The sequence below is a fragment of the Gavialis gangeticus genome, unplaced genomic scaffold (assembly GCF_001723915.1).
Source record: "Gavialis gangeticus isolate Ggan-Ray unplaced genomic scaffold, GavGan_comp1, whole genome shotgun sequence".
In the NCBI taxonomy this organism is placed as follows: Eukaryota; Metazoa; Chordata; order Crocodylia; family Gavialidae; genus Gavialis; species Gavialis gangeticus.
Window position 1 is genome coordinate 7,417,040 of NW_017729028.1, and position 9,619 is coordinate 7,426,658.

Below are 9,619 nucleotides of genomic sequence, written 5' to 3' on the forward strand. Positions count from 1 at the left end.
GTCTGGAACCAGCTTCCAAGTGAGGTGGTGCAGGCTCCCACCCTGGGGGTTTTTAAGAGGAGGTTGGATGACCACCTTACTGGGGTCATTTGACCCCAGTGCTCTTCCTGCCATGGCAGGGGGTCGGACTAGATGATCTGCTCAGGTCCCTTCCGACCCTAGAAACTATGAAACTATGAAACTATATTACTACACTGACCCTTTCACTGACGCTTCTGTAAAAATAATTAATCAATGGATTTGTTTTCCAGCAAAAGGTCAGCATGATACAGAGAACAATGCATAGATTTTATGTCTGCAAGATTCCTGGGATTAATAAGGAATTAGAAAATGTGCCTAAGTATCATTTGTTCTTCCAGTTATTGTAGTTATAATTAGACGATGAAAATCTTACCATTAGTTGAACAAGCCAATTCTGTGTTGTAGTTTGCAGTTCCCAATAACTGCTGCTGCTTAATTCTTAGGATTATGTAATGCCTCTGTCAAAGCACAGGAACCCACCAGGGCTGCGTCTCTATCACAGAAGGGTATTATTGCAGCTTGCAGTGGATAAAGCTGCCACAGTGCAGGGAAGTCGCAACTGAATTTTTCTGGTTTTGGTGCCAACACAGCACTGCATCGACATGTTCCAGAGCCCTCGCTTCAAGCCCTGCAAGGTTTTCGGGGCCCTACAGCCAGTCCAGCCTGGGCTAATTATCCAGTGGGCCACACCTGCCTGGGGCTTGGATTGGCAGCCCTAACTCAGCTAATAATAACTCCAGGTGGTGCTGGCTGGGCCTCCAGATTGGCTGCTGGGAGAGCAGCTTCTCCACTTAGCTCCAGCTGTGACAGCAAACTCTAGTTCTGCCAACAGTTTCCATGGAAGCTTTTGCACCTCTATGAGGTGGGTGGCAGCTCCTAATTTCCTGATCCTGATTGTCCAACATTTCCTGGATTCTTGCTTCTATTTTTCTTTGGATTTGGTAATTTGGCCTCCGGCTCCTGAACTTTGACTTGGTTTATGATTCAGGCCTTGCTCCTGGATTTTGTCTGCACCTGCTAGAATTCTCCACCTTTAAGACACTGCACTGTGCGACTGCCTTCCTTTAGGACAGGGAACATCCTGGCACGCACTCACTTCAGAAACAAATTCTATCTGAATCAATAGAAGACACAAAATGAATAATGCAACACACTTCTTTCTTTCTAGGACCTAAGCACAGGATACATACACTGCAGGTTCAGAAAGTGAGTCTGAGTAGAGGAATCAATCCCAAGCCTGCCAAACTAACATCATCTAGCAACATCCCTGGGCAAACAGCTGGGTGTTCCCATTTGAAAGCACGAATATCAGTGGCAAATGAATTGATAGTGCAGATATGCTATATAATGTCAAAAGGGTGGGCGACTGCTGAGGCTCAAGGGACAGTTATCCAGGGTGTAGACGTCTGGAGATGTAGGGGTCTCCAAGCTTCCTGTTCGTGCCCGCCACGACTTTGAGAACTAAAAGGAAGAGGTTCCAATATAAATAAGAAGCTCGGAGGCTAGGCGTGCGTCTACAATGGGCTGCAAGCCCTCTTTATTGCCTATCAAGCCAAGGCCAGTGCCTGAAAGATCCCGTGCTGCATAGGCACTGGCCAGATTCCTTGCGTTAATTAATCAGTTAAGTCCTTGAGTGCCTGCCTGTCCTGGCACTCTGCAGTTGCAACAAAGTTTCAGTCAGATCTCTCCCTCTCAGCCCATTCCCTTGTCTGTCCTTTCAGGTGTGGGTGAGGGAGTGAGCTGCCGCAGGGTCTCTAGTCCGTCCTGCCAACTGCTGGCCTCCGCAGGCCCCCAGCTACCGCTCTCCGCTCCTCCCTCAGCCAATGCAGCCTCGGCTCCTGCTTTCGCCTGAATGCCCGTAGGCAACAGGCCTCCTGGGTAATCCCCCTTTTATCCTGGCATGATTGCCAAAATGGATCCCAGGTGTGATCCTCTCTCTCTTCCGCCTGCTAAGTCTTCCCCTCCGGGGGAAACAGGACTCGTCCTTGAGTCCCTGTTACACAGGGGATGAGGCAAGAAGGGGAATGACTGAATAACCATCTCCTTCAGGTGACCATTTTAATGTAATTCTGTGTTTAAATATCATAAAGGCCACCCAGCTTTATTTACTTGGTTAAACAATTAACTTAGCTTTTCACCTTCCAAATGATCTGCGAGCAATAAGAATCTGAATATCAGTGCAGGCAAAGAACAATACAATATCCAGAGAGTAAATATACCCCCAGTAGACAGGCAGAATAAACTACCAATAGATAATGAAAAGCAATAGCATCATGTAAGTGAATATGCTCAGTATTTAAATCACTGTAAACAATGAGTTTGGTCTAAAGCGGAAAAAAAAAAAATCAAGAGCTGCCCAATCCTTTATGTAACAAACTATAATTTTGCAAGCATGCTTTCTAATGTGATTAAAGTAAGATCAATGCTTTAGGCTTAACTAACCCATTATCTACTACATCAACAAGTCCCTAATAGTCAGGGTTACAACCACAAACAGGAGCCCTTAATTCACACAAAATCAACTCAAAGACTGTAAAAAGTCATGTGACCTGTGGGGATGATAGCTGTGCTCTGAATGATCATTATGCAAGTCATGCCTGACCAACCTGATTTCCTTCTGTGATAAGGTGACAGACCCTGTGGTTGGGGGCAGGGAGCGCCAGGCGTGATATACCTTGACTTTAGCAAGGCTTTTGACACTGCCCCAAGATGTTCTCGTTAACATGCTAAGGAAATACAGACTATATCAGTGGTGCTCAACATTCTGGCTCCAGGAGCCACATTAATGGTGTGGGGCCCGTCTTCACGCAGGGTCAGTCCACAAGACCGCTCCACGGTGGGGTAAGCCTGCAGGGTTGGTTGACAGGTGTGATTTGGCACACTGGCCCAGCCCGGCGTGCTGGATCTAGCCCAACACCATGCACAGTTTGATCCTGTACAATAGATCCAGCTGTACTTCAGCTTGACCCTTCACACCAGTCTAACCCTGTGTGTGCTAGATACGGTCACATGCCAGTCCAATCTTGCACACCAGAGTTGATCATGTGCCAGGCTGACTCTACACACCAGCCTGATGCATGCAACAGATCTGACCGTATGCCCCATGTGCTAGTCCTAATGGGTGTCAGTGCAATCTAGAGCACAAAGTTAAGTTATCTGGCCTGAAGAACTCCCCATGGGTCTAGAAACTTGGCAGCCACTGTTCCCCCACCACCAAATTTTCAAACCAGGTGACATGGCTCCACTGGACTAAAGTACTGTAAGGTGGTACATTATACTCAATGAGTAGTCATCAATGGTTCAGTGTCTAGTTGGGAGGTGGTATCACGTGGGGTTCCCAAGGGGTCTGCCCTGGGTCTGGTATTGTTCACCATCTTCACTGATGTTTTGGACAATGGGATTAAGTACATGCTCAACAAATTTGTGGATCACACCAAATTGGGTAGAGTTACAGACACTCCAGAGGGTAGGACTAGGATTCAGAATGACATAGATAGACTGGAGAAATGGCTTGCAATCAGTGAAATGAAGTTCAACAAGGGCAAATGGAAAGCCCTGCACTTGGGGTGGGATAGTTGCATGCAAAAATACGGACTGGGGAATAACCAGCTAGGCTGCTGTACTGAAGAGAAGGACCTGGGGGTTACAGTGATCCATAAGCTGAATGAAAGCCAACAGAGTGCTCTTGTTGCAAAGAAAGTCAACAATATACTGAGCTGTATCAATTGAAGTGTCACTTGCAAATCAAGAGAAGTGATTTTTCTACTCTGTTCAGTACTGGTGAGGCCTCGCCTGCAGTACTTTGTCCAATTTTGGGCCCCACACTTCAAGAGAGATGTGGGCAGATACGAAAAAGTCCAGTGGAGTGACAAAAATTATTAGAGCCATGGGAAGCAAGGCTTATGAGGAAAGGCTGAAAGAGCAAGTGTTATTTAAGTGGGAGAAGAGAAGACCGAGGCGGGATTTAATAGAAGCCTTCAAATACTTGAAGGGCAGTTATAGAAGGGATGGAGATGGGCTTTTTCCTGTGGCCATAAGAGACAGGACTAAAAGCAATAGCCCCAAGCTGCTGCAAGGGAAATTTAGATTGGTGATTAGGAGGAACTTTCTGACTACGAGGGTGATAAAACATTGAAACAGGTTACCTAGAGAAGTTGTGGAATCTCCATCCTTGGAAATTTTAAAGGACAGGTTAGACAAGACAGTTGGCTGGGTTGATTTGGTTGTGGATGATCCTGCCTTGAGCAGGGGGCTGGATAATCTTGTGACATTGCTTTCATCCTTACTTTCCTATGATTCTGTCATCTGTAATGAGGAAATACCTTACTGAACACAAATCCACTCTCAGTGTTGCTATCTTTCATGATTTATTTGATTAAATTTCGTGTTTTCTTAAATGCCCAGCTTCTGGAGTCATATGTAAATATGAACATCTCAGTTTTAAATTTAAAAAGTATGTTTCTCTCTCTCATCATTGCAGGGGAAATATTAAAAATATTAACTGAAAGAACCTTGAAGGCTAAGAAACAAAAAAGTGAAGACAAACAACTACAATGTTTCAATCTGTAAGCTAACTTCATGACTTTTTTAGGATCTGATTTATGAACACTTGGCTTGACATTATGGCTTCCACCCGATTTGGGAAAAGGGCTGATGGATTATGAACAATCTCTTGTCTTTCTCTGTCCTTATTTAGTAGGATGGTGATTACAATGGGAAGTCTCTGCTAAGGGTAGGTGTGTGAATCCTCTGGGACAAAGAGAGAGATGTTGTGGAGTCCCTCTTTCCCCTCAGAAATATAAAACTAAAAGAACCAGCCAAAGGAGCACAACAAAACCAGCAGAGACCAATTTCACAAGACCTACAGCCACACCAAGAGAGACAGTTAATGAGATAATAAAACTTTTGTGCTGGCAGGACAACCGCAAATTATTCATCCCCTGCTGTCCAGTTGCTGCACTTTGGGATTATGATGTTCTGGTATGCATACGAATTACTATTCCCTACTGGCGGGGATGTCAGGTTTGTAACATTGTAGTAACATATATATGAGGTATTTTCTAAATGTGCCATGAAACACATTTTCTTCCCATTGAAGGGTGAACAAGCCAAGCCATACACCAAGTACAGGAAACCTATATTAGTGAAACTGCACTAGAAATTAATTTGGCCCATTTTATCATTTCTGTTACAGTTTCTTTTCTGCCTTTATGTGGAAAACTGAATGCGAGTCTTTTGCTGTTTAGGAAGGATAGGTTTTCAAGGGTTTTTTTTTAGTTGCTGATTGTACTACTAGGGAAATAATCTGAAGCAGCAGATGAGGTAAAATGGTAGTGTGCATGCTGTCTTTTCTTTTAAACATTTCAGTCTGCTGGGTAATATGGGGCACACACAAACAATTAAATGTATACAACCAATTTTACATGAGTTCATTCCCACTTTCCATTTTTGGCCTCTCCACAAAGCTGCTTTCTTTTACAACCCACACAAACTGAGACTCTCAGGGAACAGTTTCAAATTGTAATATCTGAAGCTTGAAGACAGCATACTGCCTCTCTCTTAATGAAGGCCCAATTCTGCCCCCTTTCCAAATACATACATAACCAGCCTTTGCTGTATATGGTCAGAGCCAAGACCCTAGCTGAAGGAGAGGAGCTGAGCTTCTTATTTGCAACTCAACTGTTTCTGGTGCAGATATAGAGGCCCCCTTCCTGTGACAGCTTCTCGCAAACTTTTTGGCCAATTGAAAATTGAAACCAGAATTTTTTTTTACTAATGCATAAACCCATGAAACAACGACCATTAGTAGTAGCTTAGTAATTAAATAATGGCATCATTCATTACTTCTGAACTTCTAAAATCATGAGAACAATTATTTTATTGCTTGAGGATGAGGAAACGTGGAAGGGGAGAGTTGTTGTTTCTTAAAATATACTCATAATTCAGTAACTCCTCAGTCTGATAACAATTGCAAAGCTGTCATTAGTTTGGCTTAGTTTATTGTGGTTTCCTGACACAGCAATACACATGTATCGCTCCGACCTCTTTCCTCATTAGTGGTCCCTTAACTTCCTGCTCCTCCCCTAGCACTTCCTTTCTGAATGGCTAGGGATCATGAGATATGTGGTTAAGACACTGACTGTGCACATGACATTTTGGGTCAGTGTTGAAGAAAGTGAAGGACTAAAGGGAACTAGGCCCAGGTCAAGCCAGCTGTACTTTAATTAGAGAGCAGAATGCACCCCTGCCACCCTGGAAAGGAGGCTCCCTTGAGGTAGCCAGTGCCATGACCTGTGAAGTAGGAGTGTTTGCTTTTGCATTTGAGAAGTGTGGGAAACAAATATGGGTTAGGGGCTGGATCTGAGGGTCCAATCTGGCCTCATCTCCATCTTCAAGAGATAATGACAGCCTTTCTGGCATTGCAACTGAGTGTTACATTTCATCATTCAAGAAGCTGAGCAGATTAGATATCTGTCCCCAGGTGATCCTGTATTTCACACTCCTGTCCTGTGGACTGCACATAAGCTGAAGTGTGAAAACATATGCTTCCCCCTCCCAACCCAAGTCTGCTGCCAACTCTTGTATGACTTTGAGCAAGTTACGTTACTTCTCTGTGCCTCAGTTTCCACATCTGAAGAATGAAGACAATAATTCTGAGACAGTTTTGGAAAATGCTTTGTGGCCCAGGGCTGACAATGTGCTATTTCAGGTCTGTGTGTTTTGGTTCTTGTATTTATTTACAAAGTCTGCATACTACTTTTGGGGTTTTTTTTGCCCTTTAACAAATGCCTGCATTTAAAACAAACAAACAAACAAACAAACAAACAAACAAACAAACCCCAACAACAGTGCTTCAACCCAAATTTAGGAAGCCTCCACTCATGAGCAGCCCTGTCATTACTAAACAATGTGAGTATGCATGTACAGCAATAGGGGAGAAAAATACAGCATGAATACAGGAAGAGATTTTAACTTCACAAAAAACACTAGGAAAATATGGCTCTTCCCATTCATTTCTGGGAGACTGGACCATCCCCTAATGCAAAATGGAGCATCCAGAAGATGAAGATTACAGAACCTCCTACTAAGCTGAGTCCTAGCCCACAGAGGGTCACTCCCTGACTTGTCCCCTATTCCAGGGTTGCTACATGGAGGTCTGTATAAGGCAACTTTGGGCCATTTAATGCAGTGCCTGCACACAGGGTATTCTCTTCCAGCTAGCTAACAGACTTTTACAGCCCTTCTATGCCATCACAGTGACATTCAAGGATCACAGTAGAAGGGAGGATACCTCTGACATGAAAAGTGAGTCCTGCACAGTGCCAGTGTCCTTTTGAAAAGGAGTTCCCCCTTCCTCTCCAATTTAACTATCCAAACTCCCTCCCTTAGCATAACTGTATTTCTATAAAAATGGCTAACACCCATACATGCATTTTGTCTACCATGCTCGCTATGAAATAGAAGGTGTCAATGGCACAGGGTCCTAGGAGCAGCCGTGATCTCTCTGAACGCCCCCTACCGTGCCAAGTCCAAGATAAAGCACCCTCATTCTTGCCCGCCATGTCTTTGATGTTAGGTATTTATAAGGGAGGCTGCCTTTTGCCCCCTTGGACAATTGTGCTCTGGTTTATCTTGGCCCCTGTTCTATAATGATCGACTTGGTGCACCCCAGCCTTATGGGCTATGCGCGGCTCCAACCACCTCTGTACCATGCCCCAAGCCTCGCAGATGTACCAACGTTGTATGGTCAGTCCCTTTCAGCACCCTCATGGCTGCCCCTTGGTTTCTTCACAATTACTCAGGCCCTCACGGGCACTCTCTGGCTCACCTTGCAGCCTACGCCTATGCTCCCTGGCTTCTCTCACGGTTGCCTGCGCCCTCATGGATGCTCCCTGGCCTCTCTTTTCTCGCAGTTACCCACACCACCCATGACCGTGCCCGCACTGGGGCCTTCCCCGTGACCGTGCCTGTACCGGGGCCTCTCACGATTGGGGCTCAGGTGGCCATAGCCATGCCTAGCCCCCAAATCCCCTCCTTGGGTCTAAAGTTTCCTGTGGGGCTCAGGCAGCCTCAGCCTTACCTGGCCCTCTATCCTCTACCTTCTCTCAGGGCTGGGGTCAGTGCACCCCTGAATGTTGTGCCCTGTCTGTCACCAGGGCCCCTATACTACCATGGAGCCCCTATGAGGCTTCCTCCAACCCCTAAGAGCCTCACCTGGTCCTCTGGTCTTATAAAACTACAAATAGAAAACTCAAGCTCCTGGGCTACAACATGAACTCTAAGCCATCTGGCTAACCATCATTCTAATCCCTACCAGGGCTTCCTCCACCCAGTATCCTCAAACAGAAGCTGCTCAGACCATCAAGCTTCTCTATTCTGCTTACTCCAGCAGAGCTCCTTCTTCCTTGGCTGCTAGTGGGGAACTACCTCCCTAGCCTCAGTCTGGATTACATTTATATAGGTCAGGCCCTGCCCCCTTCCAGCCAGCTGACCAACTGCGGTTGCCCCAGCAACCGGCACCTGTACCTCTTTATCGAAGCAGGGCACTGAAGTGCCCTGTGACAGAAGGGATTGCTGAGGACTTGATATCACTTCTCTCCTCCTAATTTCTTTCTTTTATTTTTCTCTAGCACATCATGAAACAAACCTACTATATATCTATTAGAAATAGGACTTGGCAAGTTTGATTTGTAAAGAGGTGGTTTTTGTCTTTGGTCTAGAAAGCATTTGGTTAGCTGTCAAATCTTTTAAGGAAGGGAGCTCCTCAACTGCAGCCCTGCTGGGGAAAATGGTGTTGAAGAACCCATTTGTGATCATGTGGGCTGCTGCAGTTTGCACTAATTCTGAGGATTCATCACTGTAGCAGGGCACTAGGGTGCCTGCTACTGGTAACAGTAGAATGGGCTCAGCTGCCACTCACCAGGGCAGCACAGGCGGGGGTTGCTGAGGCAACCAATTGGGTCAGCTGACCAGAAGGGGGGGCAGGGCCTGGCCTTTATAAACAGAGAAGGCTGAGGCTAGAGCAGTGGCAGGCAGGCAGGCAGGCAGGCAGGCAGGCAGGCAGGCAGGCAGGCAGGCAGGCAGGCAGGCAGGCAGGCAGGCAGGCAGGCAGGCAGGCAGGCAGGCAGGCAGGCAGGCAGGCAGGCAGGCAGGCAGGCAGGCAGGCAGGCAGGCAGGCAGGCAGGCAGGCAGGCAGGCAGGCAGGCAGGCAGGCAGGCAGGCAGGCAGGCAGGCAGGCAGGCAGGCAGGCAGGCAGGCAGGCAGGCAGGCAGGCAGGCAGGCAGGCAGGCAGGCAGGCAGGCAGGCAGGCAGGCAGGCAGGCAGGCAGGCAGGCAGGCAGGCAGGCAGGCAGGCAGGCAGGCAGGCAGGCAGGCAGGCAGGCAGGCAGGCAGGCAGGCAGGCAGGCAGGCAGGCAGGCAGGCAGGCAGGCAGGCAGGCAGGCAGGCAGGCAGGCAGGCAGGCAGGCAGGCAGGCAGGCAGGCAGGCAGGCAGGCAGGCAGGCAGGCAGGCAGGCAGGCAGGCAGGCAGGCAGGCAGGCAGGCAGGCAGGCAGGCAGGCAGGCAGGCAGGCAGGCAGGCAGGCAGGCAGGCAGGCAGGC